The sequence below is a fragment of the Sebastes fasciatus genome, chromosome 10 (genome assembly GCF_043250625.1).
Source record: "Sebastes fasciatus isolate fSebFas1 chromosome 10, fSebFas1.pri, whole genome shotgun sequence".
Taxonomy (NCBI): Eukaryota; Metazoa; Chordata; class Actinopteri; order Perciformes; family Sebastidae; genus Sebastes; species Sebastes fasciatus.
The window spans coordinates 15,757,016-15,783,731 of record NC_133804.1 but is presented as its reverse complement, the minus strand read 5'-3'; the positions used below and the strand labels follow the sequence as shown (position 1 = coordinate 15,783,731).

The window sequence follows — 26,716 nt, the reverse complement described above, 5'->3', positions numbered from 1 at the left end:
CGAACCTTTTCCGGAAGAAAACAAACAACATCTGCCTCGATCACCAGTGGGTAATTTCAACATGGAAAACGAGTTACAAGTGTTACTGATCTTGTTGTCTATCCTAGCAGCTGTTGTGCAGTTAAATTCTGCATTTTATAATGCTACTACTGCCTACATGCACAGGAGGCAAGCTATTATTCGAGCGCTTTGCATCAATTCCCGTGTCCAGCCCTGCTTCCTGTTTACAGCGGTATGCGCATGCCCAGTAAACGTGACTGGTCATGTGATATGCGTTTTCAGGCATGGTAGTATGGACGGAGATTAATTCTGGAACAGCCCTATAATGGTCGTCTGGACGGAGATTGTTTTTACAAAAACGTATTAATGTGGATGTAGCCTGACTCTCTGCGAGAAAGCGAATAAGCATATTCTCCAAAATGCTGAACAACTCTTTTAACACAGTTTCATGACCCTGCTACATAGTGAGATTTGGATACACATTGTCTAAATTACGCTCTGTATGGCTACAAAAACATTTTATATTTTGTACCAAACTGTTCACCAATCTCTGCAGAAATCTGTTCATAAAGCATAGTGAAACCAGAGAGGTGAAGGCGGAGAGAGGTAAACGTTTACGAATTCATACTCGAGCAGAATGTTTCAAGGTAAAGGAATAACTTAAAGTGCAGCTGTCACTTTGCTCCTGTGGAGGAGTGCAGGCGACACCTCTATCTGTTGACTCTCTACACGTGTGTAGTGTTTAATTAGCTGTAATCCAATTGAGGGATACGGCTTCCTGTTAAGAGAGGTGCAAAGGGTCGAAATAAACAGCTTACAAGACTGTTAAACCCTAAAGATGCAGCCTACAGCCTATAGGAAGACAAACCCCTGACCTTACTGACACACTGATGCTTCAGCCCACTCCTCAGGTGTGACCTGACCTCCAGGAGCTGCTTCAGCTTTGTCAGATCTATGAAAGACTTTTGTCCTCGTTATTAAAGCCGAGAAAATAGGAAGATAGACACGGAGAGAGAGAGGGGGGAAATTGAAAGGATGGAAGAAGGAAAGAAAAGGCATGCAGGGTCAGAGTAAAGACGACTTTTGGTCTTCTTATCGCGCTTTTGTCGCATCTCGACCATATTTTTCCTTTTTTAAAATGGCGTTTTTCAAGGGAGATCAAATAATATGGCTAGCATGCGTTTCTAACTAGAACTCCAGCCCGTGAACAAAACATGGTGTTATTAGGTCATTATGATAGTGATCTCTTTCTCTCATCAAAGCCTCTGTTTCAAAAACCACCCCGCGAGCCAAAGGTGTCAGCTTGTAAAGACTCTCTCCAGAGCTCATCCAATCAGGCTCAAATCCTCATCCAAGCCCCCCTATCCTGCAGATAAATGAAATTCAGTATATACATGATTTAGAACAATTGGTCTGAGAGGAACAACAGTTGGTTGATGCAGAAGGCATAGAGGAATAAATAAAGCTGAGTGGTCAAATTGGAACATGGCTGAAAACCATGGCAACAGACTCCTTAGTAAACAGTTTATGGAAGCCCAGTAGGAAACCCGGTGGTTGGGTAAAGACAGCCTTGTGCTAATCAGTGCATACCAACACCTCCAGCGCCCAAACCTCCATGAATTTCTCAGGAACAGATGTGTCAACTGTGCCGGCCCCTACGCTGTGCCGCTGCAGCGTCTGAGCCAATCAGAACTGTGTTACCCAAAGATAATGGTTGCATAAATTAGCGTGAGTGTGCTTAGTGGTGTATAGTATGTTTTTTTATTCAGACATCCTGTCAAAATCAAAGGTTAATCGCAATTAATCGCATGATTGTCCATAGTTAATCGTAAACTAAATTGCTTATTTTTTTTATATCTGTTCAAAATGTACCTTAAAGGGAGATTTGTCAAGTATATAATACACGTATCAACATGGGAAATACAAATGTATCTATATATTTATTATTGGAAATCAATCTACAGTACAAAACAATTACAAATATTATCCAGAAACCCTCACAGGTACTGCATTCAGCATAAAAAATATATGGTCAAATCATAACATGGCAAACTGCAGCCCAACAGGCAACAACAGCTGTCAGTGTGTCAGTGTGCTGACTTGACTATGACTTACCCCAAACTGCATGCGATTATCATAAAGTGGGCATGTCGGTAAAGGGGAGACTCGTGGGTACCCATAGAACCCATTTTCATTCACATATCTGGAGGTCAGAGGTCAAGGGACCCCTTTGAAAATGGCCATGACAGTTTTTTATGATACCAGTAGCTTCACTCTAGCTTTAAAAATGAGCCCGCTACAACCTCAAAATCGCAAACTGTGTTAAAGACATTAGTGGCTTTAAAACAAATTTATGTTAATCTTGTTAACTTTGACAGCCCTAAGTCAAAATTCTCTGATTCCAGCTTCTTAAATGTCAATATTTTCTGGTTTCTTTACTCCTCTATGACAGTAAACTGAATATCTTTAAGTTGTGGACACAAGAAGATATTTGAGGACGTCATCTTGGGCTTTGGGAAACACTGATCGTCATTTTTAACCATTTTCTGACATTTTATAGACCAAATGACTAATCGAATAATTGAGAAAATAATCAACAGATTAATCGACGATGCAAATAATCGTTAGTTGCAGCACTACTACTGTATTTTTTTTGCAGTCAGTGATAAAGTCTGCAATGGATTCAAGTCCTTTCTTATCTTTGTACAAGTGCCACCTGAAGATAAAGAGGTCAAACTTGCACACAATTTCAAAGAACTATCCAGTGAGCTCTGGTTCAACTGATCAATTCAAACTACAAAAAAAACACTAAATATTACATTAGATTCCTGTATAAAAACTCCACATCAAGCGGCTTCTTTTGTGTCTGACAAATCAGAAGGAGAGCAAATGGATAGAGAAATGTGAGAGATACTTAAAGCTGTAAGTTCAAAGAAAAATGTGAGAAGAAAAAAATGCATCTTGACCTTACAGCCTATAGTGAGGAGTCATGTCATTAAATCTAATGTTGCCACTCGCTGCACTGTGATCAATAAGCCAGCAGCAGAGAGACCGAAGCAATCTTACAGGGCGCACTACAAACACAACTCATCTAATCATCTTCAAAGTTTCGTAGCCCAACACAAACCCTGAGACCAGCTCTGAATCAAAGACTCTCCAATAACCGGGCCGACACGACGCAGCACATGTGCATCCGTGTGCGCACACACGTATGCAGATGTGCACGCAGACGTGCGCTCGCACGCACAGACTCCCTGAGCAACTTTTAGCCTCAGTCACAATCTTCTCCCAATGTAACCCATGATGTATAATTCACTCCAATCATCTATCAAAATAATCATCCGCTGGGGCAACCGGAGAAGCTTGGCGGCGAGGGGACACATCTGAGGTCAAGGGGAATCATCTTTCAGGGATGTGTGGGTTGTTGCCAAGCCGCAGCGCTGGATGGCGAGGTGGCTGTGGCGCCCATGGATGGGAGAAAGAGGGGGGAGGCGTGGTGGTGGGGAGGAGGGTGGGTGGGGGGGGGGGCTGCCGGTGCAGATGCCCGCAGACAGACCGCCTTGCCTGAGAGACACGAGAGCTGCCGGAGCCTCAGACAGCTCTCTCCATCACCCCCTCCAACTCCCCCTCCCCTCCCGTTGCCATCTGTGAAGCGCACACACACACACATATAAAGAAAGACGGCACCACTAACTAAGAGGCCCAGGGACACTTAGCCACGTTAGCAGCCTTACTAAGACCGCTGTGCCGGGTAACTGCTGACACGCTTTAAAAAGACTAAGAGTGAGAGTTGGTGAAGAGGGAGGCGGGGGGGAGGGGGAGGCTGCTGAGCCAGATGGTTGGTCTAAGCTAAGCTAAGCGCCGGAGAAGATTGAGATACCAGCCAGGTGAATTCTCCTCCCGAATCTTATTTTGACAGGTGGGCAGAGAAGAGCCGTCTGGGGTTGACGGTGCTGCCATGTTTTCAATAAGCAGTGCCGCCTATGTGTGTGTGCGTGTCCTGCCGTGTGGCATGTGCAGCCGCGCTGATGGTGCGGCCATTTCTTGTGTGTGAATATGTATGTGTGTCTGTTGTATGTCCATATGGGAAGTATGTGTGTGCGCGTTTGGTCGCATTTTGTTTATTCTTTCAATGCGTGTGCGTGTGTGTCTCATGTATGGTGAGCCTCGGTGATTCAGCCCTGCACTTGCATCAATTACAGCGGATGGTGTTGACAAGTGTAATGACAGAGTTAGGACCTCTAATAGGCCGGACTGTCACAGAGAGGATATAAGCTACTGTTGTCAGCGCTCCTCACGTCTCCTTTCTTCTCTCCTCTCTGTACTCTTACTTTCCCCTCTCGCCTTTTCCCACTCTTGGCTGTTACTTCTCTTCTTTCCTCTCGTCTGTTGTCAAGTTAAAAAGGTCACAGAAGATGAAAACCGCAGTGAAAAGCTAACTCATATCATCGGGATTCAATTTAAGGCTTGATGAGCTTCTCACAGCTCAAGTTTGCAATGTAAATCTTGGATCTTCCTCCAACAATGCTCATTAAATATGTATTTTCTAAAAAGAAAACCATGCAAGTAAAAGCAAAATGAGAATCTAAGACATAAAATAGTACAAGTTAACCTATTTTTTCCCAAAGACTATATTTAGTATGATAAAGAAAAGTCTTGAAATCTAAAAGTACAACTTTAAATTTTTTAGATCACATGAAAAATCACACTTTTATTAATAGTCAAATTCAAGATTTTTTTTTAAAATGAGGAAAAACACTACCATTGCATTTATCAAATGTCTTCGATAGGATTTTTTGTACACTGCATATGTGTACATATCTTTGATATTCAACTTGCTATGAGTTCATAGATACCAAATACGTTAATGTGCTCCTTGTAGTTTCTGAGATACCGTCATTTTTCTTATCATACTATATCTAGTATTTGAGCACTACTTTCCCAAAACAGATTTCAGTTTCAGGCACAAATGGTTAAAATATAAAGCTAAAACATAAACATAAATCAAATAAGTTTCATGGCCTGCAGGATGAAGCTGTCCTGAGCCTGGTGTTGTGGGTCCGGATGCTGCGGTACCGTCTACCAGACTGGGGTGATTTGGGTCTCTAATTATCCTGCTGGCCTTCTTTCTACATCGCTGGGTGTAGAGGTCCTCCATGGATGGCAGCTCCTTTCTGGTGATGTGCTGAGCAGTTTTCTTCTCTGTAGAGCCTCTCGTTGAGGGTGGTGCAACTGACAAACCAGGCAGTGATGCGGCCGGTCAGGATGCTCTCGTTGGTGCACCTGAAGAACTTGCAGAATAACCCGGAGACCCAAAACGTTCTCATCCAAACTCGTCACACCCCTTGGCTTCACTTCAGGTTCAGGCAACCAAACCACTTAGTTAGGTTTAGGAATAAAACTACATGTTTTGGCTTAAACTACTATGTTTGTAAAATGGGATAATAACAAGGTACAGGAACGAACAGCTGATTATAAAGTGAAACTTAACTCCCGGGACACAAACAGCGGTCTCCTGGATGAAAGCCTTGTGTTTGTTGGACCTGTCCACCACACCACCCGCCCTATGTGTGTCTTTTTGCTCTTTAAACTATGTCATCACACTCCCCGGCACACTTTCTCTGAGCATTTACTATTTCCGCAGATGGGTTTACATTGTAGTTAATGGAAAGCCTGGTGCGTCTCACACTGGTGCAAAACAGTGCCGGCGGTATCACACGCAGACGGCCGTGACAAAGCCTCAGTATTTGACGCTGTGGAGCTGTTACCACTTTTTATTTCATATCCATAGAGAGTTTTTGACACACTGTCAAGGATGATGCCAAACTTTTTTTCTTTTAAAGTCCCAATCTGGAATCAGTCATGTAGACTCATCCAATAATGTGGCTGAAGAGGCCCTGTGTATACAGATTGTGGATTGGGGTTTTAATAATTTCACTTTATGTTTCACGCTGATGTTGAATCTCTTTGATGGCAGCGAAGGTGAAATGGAATTTCATCTGGTAAAAGTATGAAATATTCCCACACTTTGATATATTATTCAATCAAAGGATTACGCCATGACAACTGTTGCAGACAAAAACAACAACGGTAAATTTGGGCTAGCTTTTATCACAATTTTCTGAGTTTAGGACATCAAAGCTGAAGGTACTGCAACCCTTGAGCAACTCCTCCACAGATTTGGCTAAAATTCCTGCATCAGTGAATCTTTTCTCATCTGATTGTACAAATTATATTGAAAATTCGGAGTTGGGATGGCTTGCTTTGGGCTAAATGAGCTCACAAACTCTGCAGTAAATCTTGTTGTAATTGTCTACTGATAATATAAGGAATTTTCAATGCATTTTAGTGGTTTGAAAATGTATTTAAGAGAAGTCCTAATGGTGTAACGGTGGGTAGCTATTGCATCGATCTGGGAGTCGAACCTGCCGTTAATAATTCATGATTAGTCTGGGAGAGGCAAATGCATTTTGTGATCACTTCGGTGAATGGAGACGGTGCAGATTTGCTCATAGAGGATGAAAGTGCTCTTGCACAGATGAGCCGTGTACGCACACACACACACACACACACACGCGCACACACACACACACACAGTTGCATCGGCTCTAATCTGTAATGCATCCAATATGTGGAGCTATTGGCCAGCACTCTGGTAGGCAACGCTACATGGCACACAGAAACCTGCACGCTAGTCTCCAAACATCTATCCAATCAGTATCTAGCCTGGCTCCCGTGCCAGCGGGCCAATCAGATGCCCCAGATGCAGCCCACTCCCCAACCCCCCATGGGCACACACACATATCTACAGTAAACACACACATCAATCCAGCTGTGATTCTTGGACATAATCCAAGCTGCCTGTCTGGTGTGTGGTGCAAGGTGACGTCTGTGTGTGTGTGTGTGTGTGTGTGTGTGTGTGTGTGTGTGCGAAAGAGATGATCTTCTATCGTAAAAAAACAAAACAGGAGAATCAGCGATCGTTGTTGCCCACACGCAAAACAGAGAGGAGGTGAACAGTGAAAGAGCCCAGGTCGCTCTGCAAGATGGCAGAACAATACGAGTGTGAGTTAGTGAACAAGAGAGAGACGGTGTGTGAGGGAGGGAGAGAAAACGTGACCGAGATCAACAGAAAAGTAGGCAGTCATTGAATCATTCCCACACAGAGAGCTTTGGCCCAGATCAGCCAGAGAGATAAAGGAAGAGGATTACACTGGCTGAAAGACTTGGAAGTCTCCTCTGACTCCCTGCCACTTCTACAAAGTCACCTCTGACAATGGAACTATGTGTTAGCACAGTGTTAGATCAAAAACACACAAGTACTTTTGGGAAGTAGTGATGTGGAGGTCGTTCAAATGTCCCAAATCAAACATTAAGAGATGTATGGTGCAGAGTAGGCAGATGAGTAGAGTTTGTGGGGTTGACTGAGCATGTTCATGAGGAAAACTGGAATAATTTGCCCATGATATGGTTGGTTAAATGTGTGGACAGGACTCACCGGTTCGATGCTATCCAGACTTTACGTGCCACAGGAAGACAATCGGTGTCTGTTAGGGTTAAGAGCAAAAGACAATTATTAGTTTCACCAGATTATTTCATAGCTTGGGGCTTCAGTTACGATCATCAGTTATGATAACATTGGATTAGCAAAGTACTCGCTGAGGTTTGGGAAAACAGCACATTCGCCATAACAAAGTTTCACAAGAACGATCAGACAGGCTATAAACAAGGCAACAGTTCAGCCAGCCCGTCGAAAACACTTTTATTTTGAGGAGAATCTGAAAGTGAGTAGACACAATATGTTGCTAACAATCCCTTATTGCACAGGAAAACTGTACGTGCTAGTACAGTAAGGCAAGGCACGTTTATTTATATAGCACATTTCAGCAACAAGGCAATTAAAAGCGCTTCACATAAAACATTAAAAGCATCAAGAAACACATTATAAAAGATCAAATTAGTGACCTAAACAATCCATTAAACAGCAAACTGTGGCTTCTCACTGCTCATCATTAAATAAAAACAAGCTCAAATACAATAAGACAGTTATAAAATACAAGAATAAATGTTACAGTGCGGTGTAAGAATTTAATAATTTAATAAAAGGCAGCAGAAGTCTGTCTGTAAACTGTGATGGACAGTTTCATCTTTGTTCCATCTTCCAAATAAGTGTGGCTAATTTGCTTAAAACAAAAGTGACAGCATGTGTGTCCTGTGGTTGTAAAATGGAGGCCGCAACTACCAAAATGTGACCCAGGTTGAATCAAACTTAACCGCCTGCGCTCTAATCTGAGTAAGACACACTGTACTTGCCCATCACCGGCACTTTTCATGCAATCTACCCAACATTAAAGTGTCCAGACGGTGTGCTACTTGGTAAGTAGCACACCACTACTTGCTACTGATCATGACTGTTTTGAGGCCTTCTGGTGTTAGTCTTGTTTGTAGTGGAGTGGACTTGTTTGCACAATGTCAAACATTTTGTTTCTTAAACAGGAAATTATCACACAACTTGTGTGATAATTTAACATCTTTCTTTAATTAGCATGTTTGACTTTCTTACCTCTCCTCTAGGCAGCACTAACATGCTGTTTTAGACCCAGGAAGTGCCAAACCAGTGCCAGCCTATTTGGACTGCTTTTATGGAGGTGTTCCTGGGGGAACGTACCAGATGTGGTAAAAGGTGGAGGGGGGTTGTAATGTACTCTGAGATGTTTATGTTTTATGTTTAATGCATTTTGTTCCGATTACACTTTTTAACATGTTTAATGTGATTTGGTGACTACTAACGTATCATATTGAGAAACTGATCTATCACTATTATGATTTCATTGATTTGTTAATTGGTATCTCCTGAAGTTGGGGGAGGGTCATAACTTAAAGGGCCTTTTCTTAAAAATATTGTTTTCCTTCTGTAGTTCTGTATCTTGAACTAGATTTTAAATATTGAAATGGCAGGTTTATTTACATAGCACATTACAGAAACAATTCAAAGCACTTTACATAAAACATCAAAAGCATCGTGTGCTGAAGAAACACATGATAAAAGGATATTTAAATACAATTAAAAACATTCATTAAAAACCCCAGAGAATAGAAAAATAAAAACAAGGTAAATATTGTATAAAATACAAGAATAAAAGTTACAGTGTAAGAAATCATTAAATAAAAGGCAGCTGACCTGCAGTTTTCTGGGAGTTTGTTCCAGATATATGGTGCGTAAACACTGAACGCCGCTTCTCCATGTTTAGTTTTGACTCTGGGGACAGAAAGCCGACCCGAGAGGTCTGCATGGTTCATAATAAATGGAAATGGCTTGCACCTTTTCTGCTTTGGCTTTTGAGCTGTGGTTTAAAAGGCAGAATAGGATTTTCCTTAAAAACAATGTATAGACTGATACAAAAATAATCCCCCTCAATCATCACTTATGACCCACTAGACGTGTGTGGCAGCGTCTGTATCTGCAGAGACCCTGACCTCTACCTGCATTTTATTATTTTGCTGTGTTCAGGACATTTCTGAGAGTCAACCTCTATACAAACACGTGCCAGATCGTAAGCACGCATCCAAGAGGAAGCTTTGAAAATGGCGGACACAGCGCCGAAAAAATGCAAACATATCAGCGCGCAATGCCAAGCGGAAAAAAAAACCCGTTCCAAAAGTAGAGTGAACGCTTCTGATGTCGTTGAGACGAGGAGGTGGGGCAAACCTTCAATGTTGTGTTAACAAACTGCAACCGACAAATCCTACTAAGTCTGACCAAATGTTTTTTGTAATATCCTGAATAAATGAGCTGTGAGTAAAGGTTTGCATCTTTTCCAAGTCACTTCTTGAGGCGGCAGTGAGAGTTCGTATGCTCTCTCTCCCATAGCAGCTGGACGACAGCTTTCTGATGACCTTAAATAGCTTATTGATTTCTGTAGAAGCAGGAATGGACAGACTGCAGGTTTTTTTTTTTTTTTCCCTGCCCACCTCCTTTTGTGTTTTTCCTCTTCCAAGGCATTGGAATTATCAGGGTCAGATTTATTGTGGTATAAAAATACTTGTTTACTCACTCTGCCTTCTGCTGAAAATAAAAACAAGAACATAACAACCCTTTGCTTTGGTGTGTGTCTGCTGTGTGTTAAAGTGTTTAAGGGCAGCCGTGGAGTTACTTATCCAGCAGGGTCAAATGAATAATGGGTTCTAATCTCCTTGAGGACAACCTTCTCTCCCAACAACACCGCTAGTTGTAACAAAGAGCTTGGCCTCCTCAGCTGTCGCTTCCCCTCCTTGGCTTCCACCAGCAGACCTTAGTCGACTCGTCCATTGTCGTACTGCCTATCGACTTGTTAGATGAATTCAAATTTCACATGTCAATTAAATGAGTGTTGCCCTGGTGATTAGCAGATCCCACTAATTGTCGCTCCCTCCTCCTCTTTCCTGCACTTCTTTTTGCCTCCTTCCCCTCCTCCTCTTGCTCTCCTGCCATTTTCCACATGGAGGAGCAGGGAAAGGGGCTTTGTGCCGTCGGGCCTCATGCCCCATGTCAAAGATGGCTCCTCAGCCTCTTCCCCCAGCACGCTCCTCCTCTGAGATCCCCTCTCTCAACTCTGGGATGTAAGGAAAAGATGGACGTTAAGGGTGTGTGTGTGTTTGTGTGTTCAGGGGGCACATATAGCTCACACAAGCGTGAAGAAGTATAGTATATAGGGTTGAGTGGCGTTTCATCCTGTTTGGGGCCACAGCATCAGGACGCAGGGCGAGATGCTCGGAAACATCCAGCGCTAAAACACCATGCGCATCACATGAGCGCAGAGACACGGCCGCTCTGACACACACACTCCCACACGTGCACCCTGGCAGATAATTACCCCAACAGCCTCTGGAGAGCAGAACGCCCATGTGGGCCCCATAACCGCTTTAGACAAGGGCCATGGCACACCCAAGAACCTCCTTCTTTGTCTATCTCCCAAGCCATGTGTTTGTTTTGCTTGACTCAGTGAACTTGATCTGTGGATCTTCGCAGCATTGTGTACGTCGTGCATCCCAGCAGCGGTGTTAAACAATGTTAAATCAATGCAATATGCAAAGGTGGCCCCCTTAATTGATCATGATTTTCTATACTTTGTTCTCAGATGCAAACCTCTTGTGTTTTTCAGCTCCAAAAAGTATACACCCCCTTCACTTTTATTTATTGGTTAATCACTTTGGTTAAGTAGAAGTATGCATTAGAGCTGCAACGATAAATCAATTAGTTGTCAACTATTAAATTGATTGCCAACTATTTTGATAATCGATTAATCAGTTTAATCGATTTCTCTGATTTCAGCTTCTTAAATGTGAATATTTTCTGTTTTCTTTACTCCTCTATGACAGTAAACCGAATATCTTTGAGTTGTGGACAAAACAAGACATTTGAGGACGTCATCTTGGGCTTTGGGAAACACTGATCGACATTTTTCACCATTTTTTAAATATTTTATAGTCCAAAAAACTAATCGATTAATCCAGAAAATAATTGACAGATTAATCAACAATAAAAATAATCATTAGTTGTAACCCTAGTATGCATTGATGTGTAATCCAACGCACATTTTTCTTAAAAAGTACACACTATTCAATAATATGTCCGTACTTCACTGCCTTGCTTCCTTGATCAAGTAAACTCTTAAGGTCACATAGTTGCTTGCTTCCAGCTCGGCTTGCTCAAATTCTAAAAGTACAAAATCTTCATGAAATGATTGCATATTTAGTGAGTCACCCTTTTCATTTCCAACGTAAGTAGTTACTGCAGGTGTTGGATGAATGCATTGAAGTAAAAAACTGGGCTATTTCCCACATGAACATCAATACACCCACACACATATGCCCTGCTCTGATCACTTTGACAAGTGTGTCATGTTGGCGCTGTCTGAGAACTCTACAATATTGGGATTTTTTAAAACCTTTGAAAGCAAAGCAAGACAGAAAAGTCTCCTCCAGTCTTAAGCAGAGCTCTAATCATCCCTCATCACAATTAAACTCAACGGACAGCAGCTCCAAACACTGGGTGACATCTTAAAACTGTGTGAATGGTCCCTACCCCCAGCAGCCCCCCACTCCCCCCCCATCACCTAATGTTCAACACTAACCAAGCATCACACAGACCTACATTCACAGCTACAATGGAAAACACTGCAGCAGGCCAGTGCAGCCCAGACGGTTTCGTTTGCACTTTATCAGACCATACAAAACAGCAACGCCTCATTGAGCCACAATTTGCTGCTAGTTTCCTACAAGAAGCAAAACAAAGAACGGGGCGGCCTAGCCTTCCTTTTTGTGCCAAAGCAGCGGACCAGAGAGAGCACACACACACACATATATACACACACACACACACACAGCCCGAGTGGAGGAAGTACAGACAGAGAGAGAAAAAAGTGAGAGCAGCGGAACAACACACTCCAGATCACGTCTGTCACATCCTGCAAAGCACAACATGAGTAAGCTGCTGAGCTGTACGGCCTTTTCACTCAAAGTAAAAAACACCTGCGACACGATCAACAAACCTCTCATTTTATTCTTATTAGTGTGTGTAGAATAGACTTTGCATATACAAATGCATGTTTTCACTTTAGTACTGCAACTTTCATTTCTTGCTACTTCAGCTACAGGAGAGAACAATGGCTTGTCCTCATGACTGGGTCATGGACATGGCAGCGTTTAAAAAAATGCTCGGGGATAAAATACTTCTGTTGGGGCAATCGCTCTCCTTTTCCCTCCCTCTGCTTCCCCCCGTCTCTTCCTTTCTCTCTCTCTCGTTGTCTCTCTCGCTCTTCCCTCTCTGGTTTTACTACCACGATAATTCCTGAGTGAGTAAGCGAGTGTGTTTTGTGTGCGTGAGCCAGTCAAGGCTGAAGTCCTGTTTGTGCATTTGTGTAGTCATGCGAAAGTGCGTGTGAATGGGTGTGTTGCTCGTGGATGAGTGCTGCGGTAGCCGAGTGTGCTGAGGGAGACAGAAGTCTGCAAAGCCAGAGGGGCTTACTTACAGTCAGGCTATCAAACAGGCAAAAAAGCCACGGTTAGGAGTTGGGCTGTGTCGGCCCCTGCACATACACACACACACAACACGGGCAAATTAAAAGAAACCCTGCAACCGCTGCAATTATCCTCGGAATGAGGGTAATGCAAATGACACAATAATGTCTGAAGGATAAAGGCTCCACATATCTAAATAAACAAAGAGTTGCTTTACAATGCATACATGAGACCCGATTCATTAGCACACAAACTGAGATCAAAAGGCTTTCTCAAGTTCACATCTCAGCCTTCTCCTCAAAGAATTCCTTATCAGAGTACAGTCAAGTGCACCCCCTCCTCCCTCCCTTTACTTCCAACCACCACCAGCATTACAGTGCAATTTGAAACAGAGAAGAACAGCCCCTCTGGAGGAGAAAATTACGTCGCCATGACAACTCTGAAGACGTTCAACTGCTGACAAGACGGTGCAGATGATGTGCTGATTGTGCCTTGTGTGTGAGAGTGTGTGTCGGCCTCCCCTTCTCCCACCTTACCCCACCCCAACCCTGCTATACCGTCTTCTAGCTGGCAGCTGTTGGGCCTGGTGTAGGATGGGCGTGTGTTGTTTTGTCTGCCTGCGTGTGGATAAATAAATGATGAGAGGATCTTTGGGACAGGGCTAGGCCACCGGTCTGTCCCGCTGCTGCTTGTCTGCCCTGTCAACATGGCGGAAAAAAGGGTCCGAGATGACCGCTAATTGGAAGTGGCGAGGTGATCTGATGACACTGCAGGGATACTTTGGTTTGTCACAACGTGTAAAGGCGCTCACATATCAAGGGTGGCTGCCTTCAAGGAGGAGTTAATCAATGCACAGCTTAACGCAGACGACTCAGGACAGAGTGCAGTTGCGGGTCCCGGGGTAACTGAGGTTAAAATCAGCGAGAGGTTTTCAGGAAGACGCTCACTTCCCCCGCTGCCTTTGAAGCTACGAGAACGGAACTGTACCCTCAGCAATACATCACAGAAGAAACTGTAGCAATATATTACGTCAACACTGTCATCTAAAGCAGAAAAGGCAGCAGACAAGCTCGTGATTCTGGTGTTTTACCTCAGCCATAACTGGATAGCAGACAGCGCCACATCCTGCAGACAGCCGTGATAGAGAGCCTGTAAAGGAGAAGATAAAAATGCATAAGCTCAGAACATCAATCATGGTCAGAAAAAAAGTGATTCCATACGCAATCGATTTCCATGGTGTCTTCACTCCCTACAGCACATATGATACTATTTCCCAACGACTTCCTTCACACTCACGAAGACATTTGATATGGGGCACAGGAAGACGGAGGAGGAAAAAAAAGATGTGTGTGTACATGTCATATGTTCACATCTAATTCCCCTCTAAAGTAAAGAGCATCAGACATAATATATCTATGTCGAAACCGCTCTCTCTTTTTTCCTTTTTCACTTACTCTCTCTCGCTCACACACATGCACATTAACCGCCACCCTTTACGGTGCGCTACGCTGACTTGTAAAGTTGTGATTTACACTTGTGTACTAAAAACAGCTTGAGACAAACAAACACATTAAAATCACAAATGCTGAGGTCTTCAAAGTGTGCCAGCAGTTGGGCTAATTTATTGAGGCACCCTAAATGTAACAGTGAGGGGAAAAGTAGTTGTTAAAAGCTTGTGCTTTTTCACATAATGCATTTAAAACTACGAGGAGAAATCTGAGAGTTAACTATACGCAACTTTTTCTGGAGCCCTCTATCATACGTGAAGCCGGCTCCCAGACCACCTTTGGTGCGTCCCTATAGCTGAAATTAAGACCTTTAGAAACCAATTTACATTGTAAACACACCATGCAAATCTTGTTTACCATGTTGGGGGTCTGCAAGCATGGTGGTTGGTTGCAGGTCTGAGGATGGAGATCTAGGGAATCTCCCTGGACCACCACACAGCCATGAACACACACCCTGCACCCACTAACTGCATGTCCCCCCTGGGGAGAGCGCCCACCTCCTGACCTCCTCCAACAGGGGGGTCAAAGGGAATTTAACACAAGGGTCCCACATTCCTCCAAGGTGATAATTGATGTAGCTGCTGGCAGGGGGTCACCAGGCGCAGGGTAAACAAGCAATGACTTTCTATGCGCCCCCCCGCATTCCCACCCCGCTAAACAGTATGCATGGCTGTGACCTGGGCAAATTACGCCATCAAGCCTGGCGTGACAGCGTGTCACCCATTACAGTGAACTGCCTGGTGTCTGAGCACCCAGGTGTTTCAGTCAACTATAACCAAACCATCAGCCAGACAAGCCGCTTCACACATACTGTCAACTAGACGCTGGAGGGTAAAGGCTAGCTGCATTTAATAGACTGTTAGGGAAGGGGAAGATCCACTAAGAACAACAGCTCCGAAACAAAACAGAAAAATCGGTGCAGCCTGATCACACTTGTCCATCTTCTCTATAGCTCTGCAAACCTGGGAGCAGGTAAGGAGACAGTGATGGATGGAAGCAGGGAGCAAATGAGGTCCAATCTGCTCCATCTTCTCTGGGTCTGTTTCCCTCTCTTGCTTTCTGATGCATCACCAATATGTTACTTTATTTATCAGAAGAGGCTGACTTTTTTATTTTATTTATAGGAGCTGTTCAGTACCTGCTGTTCAATTCAAAATAAAAGCAAACTGCTTCAGCACAGAATTCAAAGACATATTTAAGGATACGGTTGGTGATTTTGAAATGTTTTTCTAATTGTCCACAAATAGAGCTACAACGATTAGTCGACTAATCAATTAGTTGATCGACAGAAAAATAATAACAATCCATTAATTTGTAGGTAATTTTCCATGCAAAAATGACAGAAAATGCTGTTTGCATTCTCTCAAATATGGAGATTGCCTGCTTTTCTCTGTTTTATATTAAAGTGAATGTATTTGGGTTTTTCGACTGACAAAACCGCCATTTAAAAACATCACCTTGGATTTCGAGAAAATGGGATGGACATTTTTTACTTTTTTCTGACATCTTATAGACCAAACGATTAATCGAGAAAATAATATGTAGATTATTCAATATTGGAAATAATCGCTAGTTGCAGCCCTATCTACAAAGCTCATCAAAGTCAAAGTCATCAAGTCTGTGTAGCCAACGCCTGATATATCTTATTCCTGTGTGCAACGGAGCTCCATTGTAGCCCAAAAGACTATTAAAAACAATGTGCACCACCATTGCACTGGATTATATGGTCCATGATTGTGTATTAATCTGTGGCTGAAAATAGTCTCCAGCAAACGCACAGTTTCCTCCCGTTTGAGTAACGTTTGCTGAAAACTGAAACTTGTTTCAGGTAATTTCCTAGCCTTTTTTTAAAAAGTGAAACTATATATTTGTAAGGTTTCCCCCTTTTAGTCGATTAGTCAACTAATAAGTTATTGTGGTTTTAGTCGACTAAGGTTCCTTTAGTCATTTTTTATGCATTTTTCATGCTGAATGATTTATTTCTAATGAACTTATGAGCACATCTCTGGTAAACACAAGATTTAAAGTGGTGCTTTTGTGTGATTCTTTGTGGATCAACTCAGTTTTACAGATCAGGCGATTAAATCAACTTATCTATTAGTCAACAAAGTCGTATGCGTGCTAGTCGACTAAGAACGTCTTTGGTAGAGGACAGCTCTATATTTGTGATTCCTGTTTAAAGATTTATGTCTCCAGTAGGAACGAATGATCTTGAGACTAAGAGCCAGAGAGTTGGACTGACACGCAGGTTTTGGTCTTTTCATGGTGTTTGTTGACAGTAATAAAAATACACTTTGTGAAACAATAAGTGAGGAGGAAGAGGATAGGTTTATTAAAAACATAAATCTTTATAATAACATGATTCAAAGAGATGATATATGCGCTGGTGTCCTGTGCATTGTTAGTGGTGGTTAGCTTAGATAAGGGGAGGGCCTGGCAGTGCGGTTATTTCCTGGTCTCTGCCCACATGTGGTTCCCCCCCAGCCACACACTAAGGCTTGGGGAGGTTATAAAAGCCGAGGGGGTGATTAAGAAGCAGGAATAATGGCCTCCACAAAACTAGGAATGTGTTTAACTGCTACAGCGGCTCCGGAATCGCTCTAAATCGGACTGCCGCCGCTAATATCAGGAATTATTCTGCTGCTCTTGAGCAGCGAACGTTACAGGGGTTTTAACATGATTTTCAAAAGGAACTGGCCATGGGAAAACATGAGAAGCATAGGCAGGATGTACTGTAGGTTTATGATTTATGTCTGAGGGTGACCCGGGAGGATTTAGGTTGGGTATATCTAGAGCTATGCCGACCTACCCGCCATTTCCGCATTGTTGGAGTTTGGTGGATCCTTCTAAATCCAGGATTAGAAAAGTCAAATATACAAACACCTTCACCTCGCCTCTCTTTCTCACCAAGAAGAGAGAGAGACAGACAGACCATCGGCTGCTACCTGCCTGCTAAGCATGCCCAAACCCCAAACCCCATCACTTTCCTCATTACTGGAGCTTCATGGCTTTTTAGGGCTCTGTGCTTTATCTGGGATTTCACATTTCCCAGCCTGCCACTTGACATGGCTCACCCAGCTGCCAGCAATCAAGTAGCAGAGGGCAGCAGCGGGGCCGGCTGAGTCTTCAGGCTGCACCTTGATTTGAGAATTGCACATCACAGCCACTGGCCCCGCTAAGCTTCGGTAATTACAGGCCACACATCCCATCATGCCTCCAACCCTATTTCTACCCCACATCATACACTGACCTGGCATAATGGGTGGACGGGAAGGGGGGTGCATACAGGGAGATAGAGATGGTCACGGGTCAGGGGTGGATTCTACGGATGTGGATCTGTGCCTCAAAAGGCATAAAGTGTGACAGTGTTGGAAAAAGGAGTGGGAATATGCTCCATTAAGCATCCATACTGCCAATCTTAGATTGTTGCGTGTATGGAACATCCTCGCGTGTGTTTTTTATGCGTTTCTGCGTGCGTGTACGTGTGCGCTCGCAATCTACAGTACACACATTGTCTGTGTGTGTGCCCTAATTGAGAGGTAAGCAAAAAAGTTGCCTTTAAAGTTGCCAATAAATATCCTGCCAGTAATGTTAAACACCTGCCCGTAAAGCCCAGAGGAATGCTAAATGAAACCAAGTTGCAGAGCCTGTCTCCTGTCTGGGGTCTCAAGTCAAGACAGCAGGATTTGTAATGGCTGTATCCAGGATTATTGAGTTCAAGCAGAACAGCCAGGAAGCAAGAAAAAGAACATGACGTGACCGGCACTGCTTTTGCGCCCTCTTAACGGCCAGTGCGACGACTCATGTGTGTCCCCCTTTACAGTGCAGAGTAGTACTCTTCAATGTAATTGCGCAGCAGAATTAATGCTAAAACTTTTGGCATCAAAAACATGTCAAACACACATCATGGCAGGTTTATTTTTTACCACCACTCTCACAGCTGAGCGATCAAAGCTCCACATGTAGGGTTGTATAAAACTAGTGGACATATGGGTGTTGAAACAAAACGTGTTCCCAGTGTTCTTTGTGCGAGTGTGAGCTAGATAAAGTAAGACAGATGATTACCGCAACTCAAAACATGCCCCCCTGATATTTTCGCCCCAGTGTCACATACCCATAAAATACTCACACATGCCTGTACATGCACAAAGATAACCGTGCACACATGCACTAATGCACAGACATTCACAAAGATACGATGTCAGGGCAGGAAGAGGCTCTCGAGCCTCCAGGGGTGAAAGAAAGCATCTGACCCCAGAAGCCAGAGACGCTGCCGTTTGGCCTCGTCTCTGGTTTCGATTCCCTAAACTCCTGACGCCTTTCCTCCTGCTGCACCTGTCGAGCGCCAATAGACCCCCTGCCCGGACCCTTTCACCACGGAGAATATATGGCCCTGCTCCCTGGTCCAGTCTGGCTAATTGCTACTGGCCTCAAACCGGCCCCAAACGCCACGACGGGACGGGGCGTTTAGCTGCTGTTGCCACCCTGAGGCCCAGCTCAGCAGTCCTCCCTCTCTCTAGTGCCCCTCCACTCCTCAACAAGGGCCAGATAAGGCTGACCGAGCACAAGCATTTACTTCCAGAGTCGCAGGCTGCCCCATTCAACTCAGAGATTAAGCACTGCTGTCTACACGCAACCATGAATAATGAAGCTATCACTCCAGACAGGCAGGCAACAGCAGCGTGAGTTATACACACCAGTAATCCCGTAGGCAGCTGCACACGCGTGCCCAACGTATACAGTAGCAGCACCACTGTATGGCTCATACATTATTTCACATTGCAGAAGACTCGCTTAGAGCCAATTAAAGGTCTTCAGTAGCCTTGAGTTTGTGTATCTTCAACTTAGCTTCGCTATCATCTTACAATAGAACAGTTCATTGAGGTGAGAAGCAGAGGGGCCCAGGTGCAAAGAAGAGTTACATGGCCCCACTACACGCTGATTTTGCACAAGTGCCTTTGGAAACTTCTTCAAATAACATCGTCCTGTCGACTCAAACAGAGATTTATTTGTTAGTATCTTTGCAGACAGTAATCAGCACTGAAATGGGGCATAGTTGTATTGTAAGACATCAACATAATATATGCGTGGATACGTGTAAATATACCTATGAATGTGGTAAAGGTTCAGTTCAACTGCTACATTTAAAGGACCAGTGTGTAACAATTAGGAGGATCTATTGGCAGAAATGGAATATAATATTAATAAGTATGTTTTCTTTAATGTATAGTCGTTGTGTTTTTGTTACCTTAGAATGAGCCGTTTATATCTACATAGGGAGCAGGTCCACTTCATGGACTCTGCCATGTTGTACCACCTTGTGTCTACAGTAGCCAAGAACGGACAAACCAACTGTTAACTTTTCCTGCTTTGGCCGGAGTCGATAATGTTACTCGTCCCCGTCGCCGCCGCTCTCTCTCTCTCTTGCTTCACCACTCACTTCTCATGTACGCACACACTCTAAGCATGGACTATGCTCCAAATGACTTACTCTTACAACAACTGGCTCTAGAGAGGGCCATTCGCGTTTTCGCGTCTGCCACCTTCTCATTACATCCCGACAGCAATCAATAAATCAAATGTTCTGACAAAAAAAAAAAAAAAAAAAAATGGTATCTGTGGCTGTCACAGGACTGTAATAAGACAGTTTTTTGTTTGTTGTTCATAATGATAATTTGGGGGGAGTGGTTTTGGAGAGAGGCCTGAACGGACGGACTGTCATTGATGCCAAATTGGTGACTGTCTCGCTACATTTAGGGACTTTTGGAGATCGTGATGCTAGCTAGCTTTCATTGAAAAAAAATAGCAACACTGTGCTGTTTTTTTTTCGTTGGATCAAAATCTAGCATACTCTTGCTAGTTTCTCAAGATTACCAACCCTAGCTTTAGTTGGTTATTTGCAAATGTGGACTATAAGGAGAAATGTAACATCTGCCAGTAGCAACAATATTAATTTAACAGAAATCAATAGCTAGGTATAGTTGAAGATGTGGCTGTATATCATCATAAATAATTATTACCTGTCAAAGGCAAACTATGAAGTCTCCACCCCATGTAACGGTACGTGTCCACCGGGGCGTTTTTTATCGCGAGGGTACGCACCGCTTCCCAGCATTGGAAGCTGGGTGGGCTGCCATTAGACACAACTCACTCGGCACCTGATTAGACGAACGCTTTCCCTCCGTGGGCTGCTGCTCTCAGCTTTCAAACCGGAAACAGTATGGAGGCTCGTTTGGAAACTTTCTTCGTTTATTTCACGGAAATAGTTCACCGAAATGTGTTTCTGAAAACATTTGAGGCCACGCAGTTGCTGAATCTGTCTTTATTTTGGATCGACAACGTTTATTTAAAAAGATTCTCGGGAGTTTCGTGAGGCGGCGAGTCGCGTCGGACGCCCGTGATTTGCATAAAGTAGACTAGCCCTCAACTTTATGCAAATGAGGAACGGCTGTCGTGATGCTCCGTCTCTCGAATCGCGCCGCCACGCTACCAGAATGCATTGCACGGCTGCTTACACAGACATTGAATGGGAAGCGTGGAAAGGACACGTACCATAACGTTAAGTCCTAGCAGTCGGGACAGAAGGTGGTGAGGCGACGCGTTCTCATCCCAACTCGTCACATATTGACGCTTTGTCAGAACCCTCGGCGTCACTTTTTGGTCGCAGTAAACACGTGCTTAATGTTGTCAAGTACACAAAAACACGTGCTTAGCTTCAGGCAATAAAACCACTTTGTTACGTTTAGGAAAAAACAACATGGTTGGGGTTAAAACTACTACGTTCGTACGGTGAAAATGACACAGAACGTTGTGAACATGGGACACAAACTAACAGCTGATTGTAACGTGATGCGCGGGACACTAATGATGAAAACCTTGTGTTTGATGGTTAATGTTGATGCAAGTTTAGTGTTGTACATTTATCAATAAAAATAATTTTTCGAAGTGCAGTTGGATTATAAGTGTAGATATTATACCTCTTTTATATTATCATATATACCACCAAAGCCATCCAGAACTATCACACTGTACAACACCTCTCTAGGGATGGGGGGGGGGGACAAAGGAGGACGGTCTGCAGGACAGATAATAATGCACACAGTGCACTTTCATAGACTAAACTACTGGAGTTACCCTGCACTATACTCATTTCTAACAGTCTCTTCTGCACTTTTTAATAGTCCTGTATCACAGCTGTTACCCTGCACTATATTCAGTTTTAACAGTTTTCTTCATCTCCTTGTATTTTTATATCTGGTATATTTTTTGTACTTTGTACTACTAACTTTTTTACTGCTTTTTTACTAACATGTTTTTGCACTATGGAACTGTGATGCTGGAAACTTGAATTTCCCTCGGGATCAATAAAGTTACTATCTATCTATCTATTTATAAGTTGTTTCAGCAATTTTGGGGTTGATACCATTTGTTACACAGATTTGGTGCTAAATTTAACCATTATTTACCACTTAAGAATTGATCAAAAATCATCAAAAATCCCTCCAAAATACCACATTAAGACACCAAGACTTTGAGGAACACCACAGAAAAAGCCATGCTGTGATTTGGTATCAAAACTTTGGACATTTTGAGATTTCTGCAAGAATTTTTTTTTTTTTTTTAATACTAACTTTTTTACTGCCTTTTTACTAACATGTTTTGCACTATGGAACTGTGATGCTGGAAACTTGAACTTCCCTCGGGATCAATAAAGCTACTATCTATCTATCTATCTATACATTTATTTGTTCTGTGTTTTTTTTTGCCTCTAGTAATAATATTACTATGTGCATAAATTATAATATAGTATTACGCATTTTTCCCAAACATCTTTCTAACCTTTAATAGTGGGACCAACCCCTCCCTCCCAGCAGTAGCAGCTGTACCTGACGTGAGGCTGGATAATAGCAGACAACCACGTGACTGCAGCACTTTCCGTCTGGATGCACGGCAGGGTCTGTCAGAGCCTCCCTGGTGAGGACGACAAGCAGCACACACACACGCACACTGACTGGACGGATAAAAATAGACGCCATTCATTCATGTTTTTGGGGAGGAGGACGCTTTACAAAAAGCTACACATCCAAACTTGGTAAACTTCATCACACCCTGTTTGTTTATTCATAACCAACCGGCTCTTTAAAACAATGTTTACTGTCTCCAAATGCGCACACAGACCCGCAGCCCGGCGCTGCTTCCACACTCCTCCCTATATACTGCACAGTCCAAACAGTCTCTTCCATCATCGCACCATCATCATAAGAGCGACACAGACACAATGCATTCATTCACAACAACAAGTCGTATCGCTATGAGCTGCGTCAGAGAGAAGGGGCAAAAAGTATGGCACCGTATCTGAACTTGCAATGAATGAAAGTGACGGAATTAAAGCACTCAAGTCAGCAGGCGACTCACTCAGCCTCCAGTGCGTCTGTCTCTGTCTGTCTCGCCTGTGTGGCGCTCTCTCTGCTGCATCCTTCAATGAGCATCACTTTGTGCGAGGCACCGTTTTCCTGGACATCCTACAGACAAGTCCGTCCTGCGACATCATTTTTTTTTAGTTTGGACCCCGTTGATGTCACTTCCTGCTCGGGTAATAAATAGCCTCTGTACAAATGAGCACAGGGGATGAATGTTGGAGAGGGGTGCTCGAGGAGGGGAGTTGTCGAGGTCACGCGGCAGGCAAGTTCACGAGGTCACGAGATTTCCAGACAAGAACCGAGTTAGTCTTTTAAAAAATGACAGCCCATCATCCCATCTGACTCATTCCAACTGCGCCCCTATACTTTTTATATAAGCAGTCACATCCACATCATCCTACCACCCCTCCTGGGATGGTGCGCCGGCGAGTTTCATTTCCTGGTACGCTGTGCGCATTTTACGGCCATGCACGCAAAGTTATGTAATGATGAAATGATCGTCACTATGGCTGTTTTTTTGACGGTGCATCACATCACAACACGGAAAAGCAATACGATCAAAACACATAATGGGTCTTTAAAAAAAAAAAAGGTTTCACAAAGTCCTGGGACACCTGTTGAAGTCACATTAGAATAATGATACATTAAAAAAAAAGAGGTATGTAGTTAAATTCAGGTTTTTCAGTTTAAAATGGGCCTGTTTTTGGACTTTATGACTCACTTCATTTGCTTTAAGTGTCTTGACACACATTCAACACAGCCTGGAAGAGTCATAATGAGGGCACATATTTCTCTTCCTGCAAGACTGATTGCTCTTGTCCTGATGAGATGTATACGCACGCTGAGGTGCAGGATGGGTGATGGAAGCTGAGGGTCTGAGGGTTTGACTCCTGCTAAGAGCGCTCTCCTCTTTCCTCGCCCAGGTCTCTCCTCTTTACCTTTGAACCCCAGGCCCAGCAGCAGCCCATCTCTGATCTGAGGGTGTCCTCTTACCCCCGTCCCCTCCCAGGCCTCCTGTGATAGATGACCATCAGCATGCCAATACTGCACAATATTTCAATTTCCTGCCCAGGAAAGAGGAATTTAAGGGGTTGAGTGAAGTTCAGAGGCACAGTGTGGTGCCTCCAGCTCCAACAACCAGTCCCCCCACCCCCCTCCAGCCTCGTACTGAAGACCCAAGATCCAAACACTGAGCGGAGAACATTCCAGAAACCAGGTCCTCTCTGTGTCAACAAAACAACCCCTGCTGCCACCGCCCTGCCTGACAGACAGCAGCGTAGAGGACACTGACGGGAGATCCAACAAGCCTCTGTGAGTGCAACATTACAAAGAGATTGTTTTATTGAAAAGTGGATGGGGCCTGTTAGCCTGCATGGTATTGGCCTGTTGTGCTACTTCTCATATACTGTAACAATATTTCTGAAAGAGAAATGTACTCAAACGCAAAGATAATGAAGCTGTGTTTGACTTTGTTATATGGATTAGTTATATTTATATGCCACGGTGATTCAAACAAACAGGATTATGTACACAATGTGAGTAAGGCGGGCGGATATCCAGTATGTGTAAGACTGTGTGCGGGTGCATGCTGCAGCCTGTATACAAGTATACATGCATGCGTGCAGTGTAGTATTTTTTGATAGGAAGACGCTCTCATGTGGCTCTGTTGTAAAGGTCTACCATTGGTTGGATTAGTCGGAGGGCTGTGGTGAAGCAGGAGGAGAGGCAGCGAGGCAGGCAGTGCGACCTAGTGGTAGAAGAGGGGTGTGTGGGGCAGAGGGGAGTCACATACAAATACACACTTCCTATCTCGCTCATAGACACGCTGTCACGCAAAACACACGCTCACAATCAAACCCACATGCTTTGTTAATTAGCTGTGTAGTAATTTATCTCCTTGAAACACATGCTCTTAACCTCTAACCCATGTTTTTGATCTAATGTCCTCAATACTCAAGATAGTGTTCCAGGTTTAAAAATAACGGATAATTCCCTGCAACCCACCCACGTACACGACTTAACGCTCTCTAACCAGGTTTGTACGCATTTGTTATGTCAGCCCACCCTCCTAGCCCCTCCACCTTACACCCCCCCACCCTCTCGTACTCCCGTCCTCCCACAGCCAAGCCCTGCTCTTGAACCAAATGGCACTGATGGCAACTTCAAAGTCAGGAGCTCTGTGACTACCCAACCTTCAAAAAGGAGCTTCCCTTTGCCTCTTGCTATGGGATATTAGGGAAGTACAACCAAACCAGCTGACTGAGCAGTGGCGTCCACATTTTTCCAATCAACCAGCTGACACTTAGCCAGGCTGTTTTTGGAGATGTTTGGCCTCGGATCACACGTTGCCCCCCCCCCCCCAAAAAAAAATGACAGATTACCCCACCCTTCCAGATGTGTTTTTGCAGAGATTGAGGGGGCAGAGGGAGGTGCTTTGATTAAAGAGGGGGCAGGGTAGTTGGGTGGGTGGAGCTGGTCACCAATTTTGGGAGAAAGAGGAGTACAGCATGGACAAGTAAAGTCCCAAAAGCAGGGTTTAGTAGGGGCCCAGCTCTACGGCCCATTTTTTCCTTGAAGGGGATTAATAATGAATTAAGGCACTCCCACCCCCCCCCCCCTTCTAAAAAGATATTCATGCATGCTAATGCATCCATTATTTATAGTGTGCATAGAGGCTGGCTAGTGGTGGCCACATGCAAGTGGGAGGGATGTAAGGATGAAGTGAGGAGGTGGGGGTCTCTTCCCCCCGAATGAAGCTCCGAGGCTCTGGAAGCAACATCCGCCCATTGTGGCTGGGCTGGAGCTGGGTGGGGATGGGATGGGGACTGGATATGGACAAGTAGGAGGAGGTGGGGGGATGAGGGGGCCTCGTTTGCCAGACAGGCAGCTCGTGCATAGGGAGAGGGCCGCCAAGTGTTGTGGGGGGAGGGGTGGATTAAACAAATAAATACATGATAAGAAATAATCATGACAGGGAGGGAGGGCGTGATGGAGACAAAGAGGCTAAGAGGGACGAGGCGGGGAGGTTATTTAAGTCAGACAGGATTTACTGTCTGGACGGCCCCGTTCTTGACCAAAAAATTATGTGAAAGACATGACAACTTTTTAGGATATTCTTTTGATTTGACTGTTTGGTTTGTTCATTCTGATGATACTCCCACAGAGAAGCTAACTAAAGCTTTGCTACTTTGTCAGGATATCAGGAAAATGAAATAAATCTCATTGAGCTCTTCTTGCAATTTCAATGCCATGTCTAGCACGTATACAGTAATACAGCACGGTAGCAGTGGGTGATAATTTAATAAAGCACAGAAGTTGATGCGGTGAAAGGAAAAAGTTGAAATGTGAAATAGAGGAAAGGTGTGAAGGTGAGAGATGGAAGAAGAGTGAGGAGAGGCTGAGCTCTTTTCATGTGCGCAGCATGCCAGGTATGTGGTGATGCGGTGAAGAAAGGAGCGGAGTGATAAGATAAAGCAAAAGCACGAGCCAGATGAGCTTTCCACCCTACTGATCCCCATATTAGCATAGATACAGTCATCAGCATAGCAGGGGACATGGTGTTGTGGAGGTGACACCAGGGCCACGACACCCCAACTCATCTCCATAGATATGACTGGGGCCAAGCAGGTAAATCATACATCAGGCTTATCTGAGATACGTCTGACATTCTGCCAACAAGCTGCCACCTTAAGTTTCAGTAATCCTGGTAAGAGATTCATTCCTAATACGGCTTCAGTTGTCGCCAAAACGCAGAAATGAAACGCAACTTTAAAAATGCTGTTGAGGCTA

General features: G+C 43.9%; 1 long non-coding RNA gene across 5 annotated transcripts in view; it reads right to left on the bottom strand.

Annotated features, from left to right (window-relative positions):
• Nucleotides 1–23,358, bottom strand: part of LOC141775285 (uncharacterized) — a 101,974-nt gene extending 78,616 nt beyond the window's left edge. For 4 of the 5 annotated variants that reach the window (XR_012595573.1, XR_012595575.1, XR_012595576.1 and 1 more), the window contains exons 1-3: nt 22,923–23,358; nt 14,090–14,148; nt 7,499–7,547 (exon numbers count right to left, since the gene is read on the bottom strand). This is a non-coding gene — a long non-coding RNA (uncharacterized LOC141775285). Of the gene's footprint in view, nt 1–7,498; nt 7,548–8,563; nt 8,656–14,089; nt 14,149–22,922 lie in introns of those variants that run through there. The other variant, XR_012595577.1, reaches the window with a different exon arrangement.
• Nucleotides 23,359–26,716: the final 3,358 nt, after the last annotated feature.